We start from the raw sequence: 15,966 nt of genomic DNA, 5'->3' as shown, positions 1-15,966 counted from the left end.
AGACGTGTTTGAAATTCAAACTTACAGATTAAAATGGCTTCTATAGCTGCACGTAGAGAAACAGATACTCATTGAACGATGCGACATCACCAGAGGACACGTGCTTCGCCGTGTTTGCGGCTCGTCGGCCCTGGGTAGCTGCGCATCGTTCGGGATTGGCAAACCAGGGGTCACTCAGCGAGCTATATACACCTGGGAGGGTGACTGAGCACTCCTCAATGCCACAGTGCAAGCCAGTGAATTATAAAGAGGGGGAAAAGCCATTAAAAAAAGAAGTAAATGATGCTAGACGTGTTTGAAATTCAAACTTACAGATTAAAATGGCTTCTATGGCTGCACGTAGAGAAACAGATACTCATTGAACGATGCGACAGCACCAGAGGACACGTGCTTCGCCGTGTTTGCGGCTCGTCGGCCCTGGGTAGTTGCGCATCGTTCGGGATTGGCAAACCAGGGGTCACTCAGCGAGCTATATACACCTGGGAGGGTGACTGAGCACTCCTCAATGCCACAGTGCAAGCCAGTGAATTATAAAGAGGGGGAAAAGCCATTAAAAAAAGAAGTAAATGATACTAGACGTGTTTGAAATTCAAACTTACAGATTAAAATGGCTTCTATGGCTGCACGTAGAGAAACAGATACTCATTGAACGATGCGACAGCACCAGAGGACACGAGCTTCGCCGTGTTTGCGGCTCGTCGGCCCTGGGTAGCTGCGCATCGTTCGGGATTGGCAAACCAGGGGTCACTCAGCGAGCTATATACACCTGGGAGGGTGACTGAACACTCCTCAATGCCACAGTGCAAGCCAGTGAATTATAAAGAGGGGGAAAAGTCATTAAAAAAAGAAGTAAATGATGCTAGACGTGTTTGAAATTCAAACTTACAGATTAAAATGGCTTCTATGGCTGCACGTAGAGAAACAGATACTCATTGAACGATGCGACAGCACCAGAGGACACGTGCTTCGCCGTGTTTGCGGCTCGTCGGCCCTGGGTAGCTGCGCATCGTTCGGGATTGGCAAACCAGGGGTCACTCAGCGAGCTATATACACCTGGGAGGGTGACTGAGCACTCCTCAATGCCACAGTGCAAGCCAGTGCATTATAAAGAGGGGGAAAAGCCATTAAAAAAAGAAGTAAATGATGCTAGACGTGTTTGAAGTTCAAACTTACAGATTAAAATGGCTTCTATGGCTGCACGTAGAGAAACAGATACTCATTGAACGATGCGACAGCACCAGATGACACGTGCTTCGCCGTGTTTGCGGCTCGTCGGCCCTGGGTAGCTGCGCATCGTTCGGGATTGGCAAACCAGGGGTCACTCAGCGAGCTATATACACCTGGGAGGGTGACTGAGCACTCCTCAATGCCACAGTGCAAGCCAGTGAATTATAAAGAGGGGGAAAAGCCATTAAAAAAAGAAGTAAATGATGCTAGACGTGTTTGAAATTCAAACTTACAGATTAAAATGGCTTCTATGGCTGCACGTAGAGAAACAGATACTCATTGAACGATGCGACAGCACCAGAGGACACGTGCTTCGCCGTGTTTGCGGCTCGTCGGCCCTGGGTAGCTGCGCATCGTTCGGGATTGGCAAACCAGGGGTCACTCAGCGAGCTATATACACCTGGGAGGGTGACTGAGCACTCCTCAATGCCACAGTGCAAGCCAGTGAATTATAAAGAGGGGGAAAAGCCATTAAAAAAGAAGTAAATGATGCTAGACGTGTTTGAAATTCAAACTTACAGATTAAAATGGCTTCTATGGCTGCACGTAGAGAAACAGATACTCATTGAACGATGCGACAGCACCAGAGGACACGTGCTTCGCCGTGTTTGCGGCTCGTCGGCCCTGGGTAGCTGCGCATCGTTCGGGATTGGCAAACCAGGGGTCACTCAGCGAGCTATATACACCTGGGAGGGTGACTGAACACTCCTCAATGCCACAGTGCAAGCCAGTGAATTATAAAGAGGGGGAAAAGCCATTAAAAAAAGAAGTAAATGATGCTAGACGTGTTTGAAATTCAAACTTACAGATTAAAATGGCTTCTATGGCTGCACGTAGAGAAACAGATACTCATTGAACGATGCGACAGCACCAGAGGACACCTGCTTCGCCGTGTTTGCGGCTCGTCGGCCCTGGGTAGCTGCGCATCGTTCGGGATTGGCAAACCAGGGGTCACTCAGCGAGCTATATACACCTGGGAGGGTGACTGAGCACTCCTCAATGCCACAGTGCAAGCCAGTGAATTATAAAGAGGGGGAAAAGCCATTAAAAAAAGAAGTAAATGATACTAGACGTGTTTGAAATTCAAACTTACAGATTAAAATGGCTTCTATGGCTGCACGTAGAGAAACAGATACTCATTGAACGATGCGACAGCACCAGAGGACACGTGTTTCGCCGTGTTTGCGGCTCGTCGGCCCTGGGTAGCTGCGCATCGTTCGGGATTGGCAAACCAGGGGTCACTCAGCGAGCTATATACACCTGGGAGGGTGACTGAGCACTCCTCAATGCCACAGTGCAAGCCAGTGAATTATAAAGAGGGGGAAAAGCCACTAAAAAAGAAGTAAATTATGCTAGACGTGTTTGAAATTCAAACTTACAGATTAAAATGGCTTCTATGGCTGCACGTAGAGAAACAGATACTCATTGAACGATGCGACAGCACCAGAGGACACGTGCTTCGCCGTGTTTGCGGCTCGTCGGCCCTGGGTAGCTGCGCATCGTTCGGGATTGGCAAACCGGGGGTCACTCAGCGAGCTATATACACCTGGGAGGGTGAATGAACACTCCTCAATGCCACAGTGCAAGCCAGTGAATTATAAAGAGGGGGAAAAGCCATTAAAAAAAGAAGTAAATGATGCTAGACGTGTTTGAAATTCAAACTTACAGATTAAAATGGCTTCTATGGCTGCACGTAGAGAAACAGATACTCATTGAACGATGCGACAGCACCAGAGGACACGTGCTTCGCCGTGTTTGCGGCTCGTCGGCCCTGGGTAGCTGCGCATCGTTCGGGATTGGCAAACCAGGGGTCACTCAGCGAGCTATATACACCTGGGAGGGTAACTGAGCACTCCTCAATGCCACAGTGCAAGCCAGTGAATTATAAAGAGGGGGAAAAGCCATTAAAAAAAGAAGTAAATGATGCTAGACGTGTTTGAAATTCAAACTTACAGATTAAAATGGCTTCTATGGCTGCACGTAGAGAAACAGATACTCATTGAACGATGCGACAGCACCAGAGGACACGTGCTTCGCCGTGTTTGCGGCTCGTCGGCCCTGGGTAGCTGCGCATCGTTCGGGATTGGCAAACCAGGGGTCACTCAGCGAGCTATATACACCTGGGAGGGTGACTGAGCACTCCTCAATGCCACAGTGCAAGCCAGTGAATTATAAAGAGGGGGAAAAGCCATTAAAAAAAGAAGTAAATGATGCTAGACGTGTTTGAAATTCAAACTTACAGATTAAAATGGCTTCTATGGCTGCACGTAGAGAAACAGATACTCATTGAACGATGCGACAGCACCAGAGGACACGTGCTTCGCCGTGTTTGCGGCTCGTCGGCCCTGGGTAGCTGCGCATCGTTCGGGATTGGCAAACCAGGGGTCACTCAGCGAGCTATATACACCTGGGAGGGTGACTGAACACTCCTCAATGCCACAGTGCAAGCCAGTGAATTATAAAGAGGGGGAAAAACCATTAAAAAAGAAGTAAATGATGCTAGACGTGTTTGAAATTCAAACTTACAGATTAAAATGGCTTCTATGGCTGCACGTAGAGAAACAGATACTCATTGAACGATGCGACAGCACCAGAGGACACGTGCTTCGCCGTGTTTGCGGCTCGTCGGCCCTGGGTAGCTGCGCATCGTTCAGGATTGGCAAACCAGGGGTCACTCAGCGAGCTATATACACCTGGGAGGGTAACTGAGCACTCCTCAATGCCACAGTGCAAGCCAGTGAATTATAAAGAGGGGGAAAAGCCATTAAAAAAAGAAGTAAATGATGCTAGACGTGTTTGAAATTCAAACTTACAGATTAAAATGGCTTCTATGGCTGCACGTAGAGAAACAGATACTCATTGAACGATGCGACAGCACCAGAGGACACGTGCTTCGCCGTGTTTGCGGCTCGTCGGCCCTGGGTAGCTGCGCATCGTTCGGGATTGGCAAACCAGGGGTCACTCAGCGAGCTATATACACCTGGGAGGGTGACTGAGCACTCCTCAATGCCACAGTGCAAGCCAGTGAATTATAAAGAGGGGGAAAAGCCATTAAAAAAAGAAGTAAATGATGCTAGACGTGTTTGAAATTCAAACTTACAGATTAAAATGGCTTCTATGGCTGCACGTAGAGAAACAGATACTCATTGAACGATGCGACAGCACCAGAGGACACGTGCTTCGCCGTGTTTGCGGCTCGTCGGCCCTGGGTAGCTGCGCATCGTTCGGGATTGGCAAACCAGGGGTCACTCAGCGAGCTATATACACCTGGGAGGGTGACTGAGCACTCCTCAATGCCACAGTGCAAGCCAGTGAATTATAAAGAGGGGGAAAAGCCATTAAAAAAGAAGTAAATGATGCTAGACGTGTTTGAAATTCAAACTTACAGATTAAAATGGCTTCTATGGCTGCACGTAGAGAAACAGATACTCATTGAACGATGCGACAGCACCAGAGGACACGTGCTTCGCCGTGTTTGCGGCTCGTCGGCCCTGGGTAGCTGCGCATCGTTCGGGATTGGCAAACCAGGGGTCACTAGGCGAGCTATATACACCTGGGAGGGTGACTGAGCACTCCTCAATGCCACAGTGCAAGCCAGTGAATTATAAAGAGGGGGAAAAGCCATTAAAAAAGAAGTAAATGATGCTAGACGTGTTTGAAATTCAAACTTACAGATTAAAATGGCTTCTATGGCTGCACGTAGAGAAACAGATACTCATTGAACGATGCGACAGCACCAGAGGACGCTTGCTTCACCGTGTTTACGGCTCGTCAGCCCTGGGTAGCTGCGCATCGTTCGGGATTGGCAAACCAGGGGTCACTCAGCGAGCGATATACACCTGGGAGGGTGACTGAGCACTCCTCAATGCCACAGTGCAAGCCAGTGAATTATAAAGAGGGGGAAAAGCCATTAAAAAAAGAAGTAAATGATGCTAGACGTGTTTGAAATTCAAACTTACAGATTAAAATGGCTTCTATGGCTGCACGTAGAGAAACAGATACTCATTGAACGATGCAACAGCACCAGAGGACACGTGTTTCGCCGTGTTTGCGGCTCGTCGGCCCTGGGTCGCTGCGCATCGTTCGGGATTGGCAAACCAGGGGTCACTCAGCGAGCTATATACACCTGGGAGGGTGACTGAGCACTCCTCAATGCCACAGTGCAAGCCAGTGAATTATAAAGAGGGGGAAAAGCCATTAAAAAAAGAAGTAAATGATGCTAGGCGTGTTTAAAATTCAAACTTACAGATTAAAATGGCTTCTATGGCTGCACGTAGAGAAACAGATACTCATTGAACGATGCGACAGCACCAGAGGACACGTGCTTCGCCGTGTTTTCGGCTCGTCGGCCCTGGGTAGCTGCGCATCGTTCGGGATTGGCAAACCAGGGGTCACTCAGCGAGCTATATACACCTGGGAGGGTGACTGAGCACTCCTCAATGCCACAGTGCAAGCCAGTGAATTATAAAGAGGGGGAAAAGCCATTAAAAAAGAAGTAAATGATGCTAGACGTGTTTGAAATTCAAACTTACAGATTAAAATGGCTTCTATGGCTGCACGTAGAGAAACAGATACTCATTGAACGATGCGACAGCACCAGAGGACACGTGCTTCGCCGTGTTTGCGGCTCGTCGGCCCTGGGTAGCTGCGCATCGTTCGGGATTGGCAAACCAGGGGTCACTCAGCGAGCTATATACACCTGGGAGGGTGACTGAGCACTCCTCAATGCCACAGTGCAAGCCAGTGAATTATAAAGAGGGGGAAAAGCCATTAAAAAAAGAAGTAAATGATGCTAGACGTGTTTGAAATTCAAACTTACAGATTAAAATGGCTTCTATGGCTGCACGTAGAGAAACAGATACTCATTGAACGATGCGACAGCACCAGAGGACACGTGTTTCGCCGTGTTTGCGGCTCGTCGGCCCTGGGTAGCTGCGCATCGTTCGGGATTGGCAAACCAGGGGTCACTCAGCGAGCTATATACACCTGGGAGGGTGACTGAGCACTCCTCAATGCCACAGTGCAAGCCAGTGAATTATAAAGAGGGGGAAAAGCCATTAAAAAAGAAGTAAATGATGCTAGACGTGTTTGAAATTCAAACTTACAGATTAAAATGGCTTCTATGGCTGCACGTAGAGAAACAGATACTCATTGAACGATGCGACAGCACCAGAGGACACCTGCTTCGCCGTGTTTGCGGCTCGTCGGCCCTGGGTAGCTGCGCATCGTTCGGGATTGGCAAACCAGGGGTCACTCAGCGAGCGATATACACCTGGGAGGGTGACTCAGCACTCCTCAATGCCACAGTGCAAGCCAGTGAATTATAAAGAGGGGGAAAAGCCATTAAAAAAAGAAGTAAATGATGCTAGACGTGTTTGAAATTCAAACTTACAGATTAAAATGGCTTCTATGGCTGCACGTAGAGAAACAGATACTCATTGAACGATGCAACAGCACCAGAGGACACGTGTTTCGCCGTGTTTGCGGCTCGTCGGCCCTGGGTCGCTGCGCATCGTTCGGGATTGGCAAACCAGGGGTCACTCAGCGAGCTATATACACCTGGGAGGGTGACTGAGCACTCCTCAATGCCACAGTGCAAGCCAGTGAATTATAAAGAGGGGGAAAAGCCATTAAAAAAAGAAGTAAATGATGCTAGACGTGTTTGAAATTCAAACTTACAGATTAAAATGGCTTCTATGGCTGCACGTAGAGAAACAGATACTCATTGAACGATGCGACAGCACCAGAGGACACGTGCTTCGCCGTGTTTGCGGCTCGTCGGCCCTGGGTAGCTGCGCATCGTTCGGGATTGGCAAACCAGGGGTCACTCAGCGAGCTATATACACCTGGGAGGGTGACTGAACACTCCTCAATGCCACAGTGCAAGCCAGTTAATTATAAAGAGGGGGAAAAGCCATTAAAAAAAGAAGTAAATGATGCTAGACGTGTTTGAAATTCAAACTTACAGATTAAAATGGCTTCTATGGCTGCACGTAGAGAAACAGATACTCATTGAACGATGCGACAGCACCAGAGGACACGTGTTTCGCCGTGTTTGCGGCTCGTCGGCCATGAATAGCTGCGCATCGTTCGGGATTGGCAAACCAGGGGTCACTCAGCGAGCGATATACACCTGGGAGAGTGACTGAGCACTCCTCAATGCCACAGTGCAAGCCAGTGAATTATAAAGAGGGGGAAAAGCCATTAAAAAAAGAAGTAAATGATGCTAGACGTATACTTCTTTTTTTAATGGCTTTCCCCCCACTTTATAATTCACTGGCTTGCACTGTGGCATTGAGGAGTGCTCAGTCGCCCTCCCAGGTGTATATCGCTCGCTGAGTGACCCCTGGTTTGCCAATCCCGAACGATGCGCAGCTACCCAGGGCCGACGAGCCGCAAACACGGCGAAACACGTGTCCTCTGGTGCTGTCGCATCGTTCAATGAGTATCTGTTTCTCTACGTGCAGCCATAGAAGCCATTTTAATGTGTAAGTTTGAATTTCAAACACGTCTAGCATCATTTACTTCTTTTTTTAATGGCTTTTCCCCCTCTTTATAATTCACTGGCTTGCACTGTGGCATTGAGGAGTGCTCAGTCACCCTCCCAGGTGTTTATCGCTTGCTGAGTGACCCCTGGTTTGCCAATCCCGAACGATGCGCAGCTACCCAGGGCCGACGAGCCGCAAACACGGCGAAACACGTGTCCTCTGGTGCTGTCGCATCGTTCAATGAGTATCTGTTTCTCTACGTGCAGCCATAGAAGCCATTTTAATCTGTAAGTTTGAATTTCAAACACGTCTAGCATCATTTACTTCTTTTTTTAATGACTTTTCCCCCTCTTTATAATTCACTGGCTTGCACTGTGGCATTGAGAAGTGCTCAGTCACCCTCCCAGGTGTATATCGCTCGCTGAGTGACCCCTGGTTTGCCAATCCCGAACGATGCGCAGCTACCCAGGGCCGACGAGCCGCAAACACGGCGAAACACGTGTCCTCTGGTGCTGTCGCATCGTTCAATGAGTATCTGTTTCTCTACGTGCAGCCATAGAAGCCATTTTAATCTGTAAGTTTGAATTTCAAACACGTCTAGCATCATTTACTTCTTTTTTGAATGGCTTTTCCCCCTCTTTATAATTCACTGGCTTGCACTGTGGCATTGAGGAGTGCTCAGTCACCCTCCCAGGTGTATATCGCTCGCTGACTGACCCCTGGTTTGCCAATCCCGAACAATACGCAGCTACCCAGGGCCGACGAGCCGCAAACACGGCGAAACACGTGTCCTCTGGTGCTGTCGCATCGTTCAATGAGTATCTGTTTCTCTACGTGCAGCCATAGAAGCCATTTTAATCTGTAAGTTTGAATTTCAAACACGTCTAGCATCATTTACTTGTTTTTTTAAAGGCTTTTCCCCCTCTTTATAATTCACTGGCTTGCACTGTGGCATTGAGGAGTGCTCAGTCACCCTCCCAGGTGTATATCGCTCGCTGAGTGACCCCTGGTTTGCCAATCCCGAACGATGCGCAGCTTCCCAGGGCCGACGATCCGCAAACACGGCGAAACACGTGTCCTCTGGTGCTGTCGCATCGTTCAATGAGTATCTGTTTCTCTACGTGCAGCCATAGAAGCCAATTTAATCTGTAAGTTTGAATTTCAAACACGTCTAGCATCATTTACTTCTTTTTTTAATGGCTTTTCCCCCTCTTTATAATTCACTGGCTTGCACTGTGGCGTTGAGGAGTGCTCAGTCACCCTCCCAGGTGTATATCGCTCGCTGAGTGACCCCTGGTTTGCCAATCCCGAACGATGCGCAGCTACCCAGGGCCGACGAGCCGCAAACACGGCGAAACACGTGTCCTCTGGTGCTGTCGCATCGTTCAATGAGTATCTGTTTCTCTACGTGCAGCCATAGAAGCCATTTTAATCTGTAAGTTTGAATTTCAAACACGTCTAGCATCATTTACTTCTTTTTTTAATGGCTTTTCCCCCTCTTTATATATTTATTTATATATATATATGTGTGTGTGTGTGTGTGTGTTTGTGTGTGTGACGACGAACAGAGAACGTCCGTTCCCGATGGAGTTGCTTCTTATTAGTCCCCATGCGCGCTCCCGCCCCACGCCTCTTCTTTCATATGTCACCCCCCCCCCCCAAGCTTAGCACACATGGGTCGATGGTAGCGTCGCAGTTTACGAATGTTCACGATGTCCGTAGCTCTTCCGAGAGGCTGCACAGGACGGCCGATTTCGTAGTCCACCGGTGAAATTATGCGTAGGATTGTGTATGGACCCTCCAGGACTGGCCTTCTATTGTTATTGTAAGTTTCCCTCTATTGGCCTGCCAAGGCGTCATGTAGAGAACATGATCACCACGGCTGAACTGAGTGGGAATGAACTTCTTGTCATACAGCACCTTGCTTTTGTTATGGTAGGCCAAGGAGTTCTAGACGGCTTTCCGTCGTACCTTTTCTAGCGGCACTAATGGCTGAAAAAGAGGCGGCTGGTATGAAGAAAATGCATAAAGCAGGTAGCTGTGGGCAGAGCCGTTTATAGGGAGAGTTTGGCCATTAGGAGGAGCCTAAGTTGAAGCGCGTCATGCGACGTCACGGCTAAGCCACCTCCCTCGCCGTGCTCTATTGTTGTGCAGTTGTCAGCCGGTCGCCGACGCCATATTGATGCTGATCGTTGTTTACGATGCAAGGAGGGAAGACACGTGCGTACATTGTCCTTCGAAAGCCCTTCGTCCTTGAACTCTTTCTGTTTGGCAACAAAACCCCCTTATCAGAGGCGGCTGTGGGTCATAAGCCGGTTATTCCTGTAGATTGCATTCATTGCGACAACAAAGCTGACGGACAGCATCAATATGGCGCACATCAGATGGCTGATAAGCGGATTCTGCTTGGATTCGGTCTTTTTGGGCGGCGCAACGACGACTCTGACGTCAAAATAGGCTCCACCCACGAGGCGGCAAAAGATCAGAGAATGGCCAAACTCTCCCTATAAATGGCTCTGGCTGTGGGCGAACCCGGTGACCTCGTGTGGGGTGCGGTTGTACTTGTCCATGACCTCCGCCAACAATTCCGGCCAGGACGTTCGCTCTCTCTCATTGATTTTGCACTTGAGACGCGTGAGGATTGTTTGATTGGCACGTTCATTGAGGCATTGCATTGTGGGTGTTGCGATGATGTGAATAGCTGATGGATGCCGTGGTTCTTCAGAAAAGGCTTAAACTTATTGAACTTGAACCCCGTTCCACAGTCCAAAAGGAACTTCCGAGCTTTGCCTACGGAGAACGTCTCGCGTATGCACGAAATGTAGGAGTCGGCATCTTCATGTTTGTGCGGAAATGCGCATGCATACCGTGTGGCGTGGTCGATCAGTAAGTGAATAAATCTTTTGAGAGAACCATAACCAGCAAGCCCTCCTATTGTGTTAACGGCGAGGACATCAAATGGCTGATCCGCTGGTGGCAATGATTCTAGGCAACCAAATTTCTTAGCTTTCGATTTCTTGCATCGCTGACAAGTATCTAAATGCTTCACGTAGTGAATTACGTCGGATAGTGGGTTCGGCCATTAACAGTGTGGAGAGATCAGACATACCGTTTTGTTGACGCCCACATGCCCGAAATGTTGGTGAGCGTTCTTGAGGATCTCGCTACGGAGTAAGGCTGAAACGTAGACCTTGTTAATGCCTCGTTTCCTTACCGTGGGGACACCATTGAGCAATATGTGTGGTCCACGAGGCCTATCCGTCGGGTCCCCCTGCAGCTCCTCAAGAGTCAACAACTGCACAGTTGGTATCCGGGATAAGGTATCAGCCTCGACGTTGGCAGTACCTTTTTGGTACCTGAAGGTGATGTCGTACATCGATTTAAGCAACCAGCGGAAAAGTCACTCTGTTGGATTTTTATGGTCTTGAGCCATTGAAGCGCGGAATGGTCTGTTAGTACCGTGAAATGATGCCCGTGGAGGTAACAATGCCATTAGTCTACGGCATCGACAACGGCTAGACATTCCAATTCGGTGACTGCATAATTCCGTTCATGTTTGAGGAGTTTACGTGAGTGGTATGCGAATGGGTGTTCCGCGCCGTTGTCGTCAGGTTGCTTAAGAACCGCGCCAAGACCACTGGAGGAAACATCACAGTAAACTGTACATGGGCGGTCCGGGTTAAATATCTGAAGGACAGGAGCACTAAGCAGGCAGCCTTTAAGTGTAGTAAAAGCTTGTTCACACTCTTCGGACCACTCCCACTTGATGTCCTTTTGCAGAAGGGCAGTGAGAGATGCGGAGATGTTGCTGAAGTGTGGGATGTACTGTCGGCAGACATTGATTGTCCCAAGAAAGCGCTGTAAATCCGTCGCAGTTTGGGGAACTGGAAAATTTCTGATAGCTTCCACGTTGCCCTCTTTGGGGGACATCTTCTGGTGTGAAATCGTGTGACCGAGATAGTCAGTAATGGTGCGAGCAAATCGACACTTCTTGAGTTTAAGCTTGACATTTTCCGTGGTCAATGCAGTTAACAAGTCGTGAAGACGCTGAAGATGTTCTTCAAAGGTCGCGGTATGGCCACGATATCATCTAACTAGTTAACGATGTTGTGGAGATTATGCTTGTCAATGATGGACTTGATAGCTCTCTGAAAAGTGGCTGGCGCATTTTTAAGACCAAACGGTATTACCATCCATTCATAATGGCCGTTATGGGTGACAAACGCTGTCTTGGGGATGTCAGCGGGGTTCATCGGCACGTGCCAATAGCCTGAAGTGATGTAATAAAGTATTGGGAAGGACCCAAGGAATCCAGGACATCGTCGATGCAGGGAATGGGTTGATAATCGGGCACCGTTACGGCGTTGACCTTTCTATGATCTATACGCATCCTCGTTCTTCCTTCGCCCTTTATCTCAGCCATGATAACTGGCCGCGGGATGCATAGGGGGAGAACGACAGTCTGATGAGACGCAGCCGCAGCAGCGACTCGACTTGCTTTTCAAACACTCCTTTATCAGCCTGTGATGTTGTATATGGGTTCGTACGGATCGGTAGCTGGTTAGACAGCGAGACACTGTGCTGCTCAATGGTAATGGTGCGTATGTCCGTTTGCGACTTGCAAAACATTGGCAAATGTTTCCCGATGAGCTGCTCCAGAGCCTTGTGCTGAATTGATGTCAAATGGGAATAGTCAGGGTGATCCAACGGCGGAAGTAAGGAAGGAGGTTGATTGTTAGTGGGCTTATCCAATGAGGGATGAGAGGAGTGTGAGCATGAGCTTGGGAAAGTATAAGCGTAGACAAATCCAATGATAGTCCGAAATGTGGGGCGTTGTCCAAACCGAGAAGTAGTTCAGCTTTCATGCAAAGGAGCACATGTACCTCCACTTCCCGTATGACATTGCCAATTCGGAGGTGAATAATGACGCGACCGAAGGTTTGGGTTGGTGTTGTTACTTGATGAATGGAGATACGTGAGTTCTTAATCAATTGAAGTTGGAATTCCTTGTGGGCGTGTTCACTGATGCAGGTGATCGTTGCTCCCGTATCAAGACACGCGCGTGCTTGATGGTCATTTACGAATGCGTCGAAGTAAATGACCTTGGTCCGCTATCCCCGTTTCCCTGGTCCTCAGAAATGGTGGAAACATTGGGTCGGTATGGGCACACGTTTTGCCAATGGAGCTGCCAATTCACACCGATGTTCGCACAGTGTCGGCACTCGGCCCTGGGAAGAACGTGTCTCGAAGTCGCCGTTCGGTTAGGAAGCTTCTCGCCAACGGTGGCGTGGGCTTGTGAGTGACGATTACCGCGATTACCGTCCCGATGTACACTAAACGTCGGAGGCGACGTCCTTGTTGAAGCACGTTCAAGCTTCTGGACGTTATCCAACCATTCCAGCGGTGACTTAGGCTCCGTCCAGAGGAGACGACGTTGGAGTTCGGGGAGTAAACAGTCAGTGAGGCCGGCGATCATGGGAGAAACTTAACTCGGCTGACTCTCCGAATCGTCTTGTTTCCTCGTAATATTCCCTGACAGATTGCTCCAGCCTCTGTCTGCAGTGGATAAATGACCGGAACAGATCCAGGACCGCAGCGCCGAAACGAATAGTCATAGACTGCTTGACTTCTTCCCATGTTTCACAAACTTCGAATATCTCGCCGAGGTACCAGCGGAAGGCTTCTCCTTCCAGATAATCACAGAGGGACTTCAGCTTGTCGTTGTCCGTCCAGTCCAAGGTATCAACCTTAGTTTTCAAAAGTCAGTCATTTCCCGACTGGAACGACTTCATGTGCTCCAGTAAAGTTGATGATCGCCAAAGGCGGCAGAGGTGGCTGCGCTTTGGGAGGCATAATAGGTAACTATCCTGTCGACCAGTGTGACGACATACAGAGAACGTCCGTTCCCGATGGAGTTGCTTCTAATTAGTACCCATGCGCACGCCCGCCCCGCGCCTCTTCTTTCATATATCACATATACAGGGTGTCTTTTTTAGGCGATACAGATTTTTCATTAAAAAACTATAAGGGATATAGACATGCTGTTTTCATTTCGATCATCTCTGGGCCGGCGGTCGTTCTTGGCCATATATTACTCAACCGTCGAATGACTAATTACCTAAAGTGTTAATAAAGTTATTAACTTATAACTAACTAACTAAACTAATAACTAATTATAAATGCTACGAAGTTGTCCCAATGAGAACATCTATTCCTTTCGGTGGCCTGATGTAGCCACCAGCGGCATGGCCGAGTGGGCTAAGGCGTCCGCCCGTTGGTGGCAATTAAGGTCGTGCTGTAGACTGGGAGGTGCTGGGTTCGAATCCTACCGCCGGCTGTGCTGTCTGACGCTTTTCCGAAGACTTTCCAGAGGAATGTCGGCACAGTTCCCCCTGAAGTCGGCCCAGGACGCACGCTAATCCCCCTGTCCCCCACTCCTTCCTGCTGTCCTCTCTCCGTCTGTTCACATCTGTACGCCGCTCGTAGCCACAGTTGCTGCGCGGCCCTAACACGCAATCAAAAAGAAATATCGTAGCAGTTTTCAGAACAAAAATCCGTTCGGTAGAACGTCCCTAAAAAATTCGTGAAGGGACACCCTCTTTTTCTTTATTTTATTCATTGCACATCTTTGGAGACGCGTCTTTCCTTCACCCCCAAGGTGAGAGGGTGACGGAGCCTCATGCGTCGAAGATGCCGCCACAGTGCCGCCTCATGCGTCGAAGATCAGCTTTAACTTGTGGAAACAAAACAAAAACACACGTGTCGGGTGACGCTACGGGAACTGCCCTTATCTTGGGTTGCATTTTCTGTGTTCCTTTAATCTTTTTCCTGGACGCAAGAGGCGACAGTGTGCTCTTTACCCCTCTCCACATTGGGGGTGAAGCAAAGACGGGTCTCCGAATGAGCGCAATAAACAAAATAAAGAAGAAATGGTGTTCGTTCATGATTTTTTTTTCGGACGATCTACCGAACGGATTTTTGTTCTGAAAACGGCTACGATGTCTGGTCACCGAAATGAATAGATGTTCTCATTGGGGCAACTTCGTAGCTTTCATAATTAAAAAGTTAATTCACGATTTTTAGGTAATTAGTCATTTGATGGTTGAGCAACATATGGCCAAGAACGTCCGCCGGCCCAGAGATGATAGAAGGGTAATTCCATTTTAAATCGACCAAGCTTCTGCGATGGCATTTTTTATTTCGGTGAAAAAAATATATGTTGGAAACGACCTCAAGTGAAGACGAAAGCAGGTTCCTGGAGCTTCCAACGATCAACCAGTCCACAGATATAGAGGGGGTAAGGTGGCGCAGTCTTCGCGACGTGATTTTTTTCATGCGGCTTTGCAGCCTTACTGATGCTACTTCATTCGCGTCACATCCCTCATCGCTAGCACACGTAAAGTATGGGCACACTAGTATACCTGTACGGAGCGAAAGCGCTGTCACTTCGAAAGGACGCTGAAGAAAAAAAACGCCAAAATCAGCAGATATGACAAAAATTGCGCATTTTTTAGCGCTCATAGCTCCTCGACGGCACGTCAGATATCCGTAAATGAAGTATACTTTTAATGTGCAATCTTTCCTCTATTATTCAATATATAGAAAACCATTCTAACCCGTTACCGAAAGAGATGTCAGTAAAGTAAGGTGAGAGCAGAAAATTGCCGATGTTTGGTATGGCATACAACAGCCGGTGCAATACTTATTCCTATAATTTTGCAGTTACTGAAAGGCCAACGTATCCCCTAAATCCAGCTGCAAAAATATATGCATTATTTTAGTAGGGTGAACGCAGCGAATTTTTTTTCTGTGCCCATGTCTCGCCGTTGCGGCCTTGCACTCCGACTCCACTTTTGAGTAGCACGCCATCGCGCGTTTCCCATTTCACAGGGCCTTCGGTCTCCCTGATGTTGCCCTGATTGCCGCCGCTGGCACTTATTTGTGGATATGTCCACGTCGGCATTCTTATTTACGTGCAAACCTTTCATATGCCGTTGCGAGATGAACAGGTGACGTCTGTCTATTATTCCGCAGCGACTGAGAGTAGAGTACTGACTGACGATATGTAGCTGAGTATAGCAACAACTTTTGAAACAGTTTCGTCGATACTGCACAAGGTATGCGCAAAAAAAAAAAAAATCTGTACTGGGAAGCGCTACCAAGTGGCTCATTGCTGGAGGTGCCATCTCTATTACAGCCGCAAGAAGAAGTAACAAAAAACTGTCATTAGCTTAACTTACATTACATTACA

At 48.3% G+C, this 15,966-nt stretch overlaps 1 protein-coding gene across 2 annotated transcripts in view; it reads left to right on the top strand.

The window, feature by feature from the left end:
- LOC135378947 (uncharacterized) overlaps positions 1-15,966 on the top strand; it is a 342,028-nt gene that overhangs the window by 279,909 nt on the left and 46,153 nt on the right. The gene's annotated exons all lie outside the window — the stretch shown is intronic.

This window comes from Ornithodoros turicata, chromosome 1 (assembly GCF_037126465.1).
Source record: "Ornithodoros turicata isolate Travis chromosome 1, ASM3712646v1, whole genome shotgun sequence".
Taxonomy (NCBI): Eukaryota; Metazoa; Arthropoda; class Arachnida; order Ixodida; family Argasidae; genus Ornithodoros; species Ornithodoros turicata.
The sequence above is the reverse complement of the archived record's forward strand: the minus strand, read 5'-3'. Positions and strand labels throughout refer to the sequence as shown.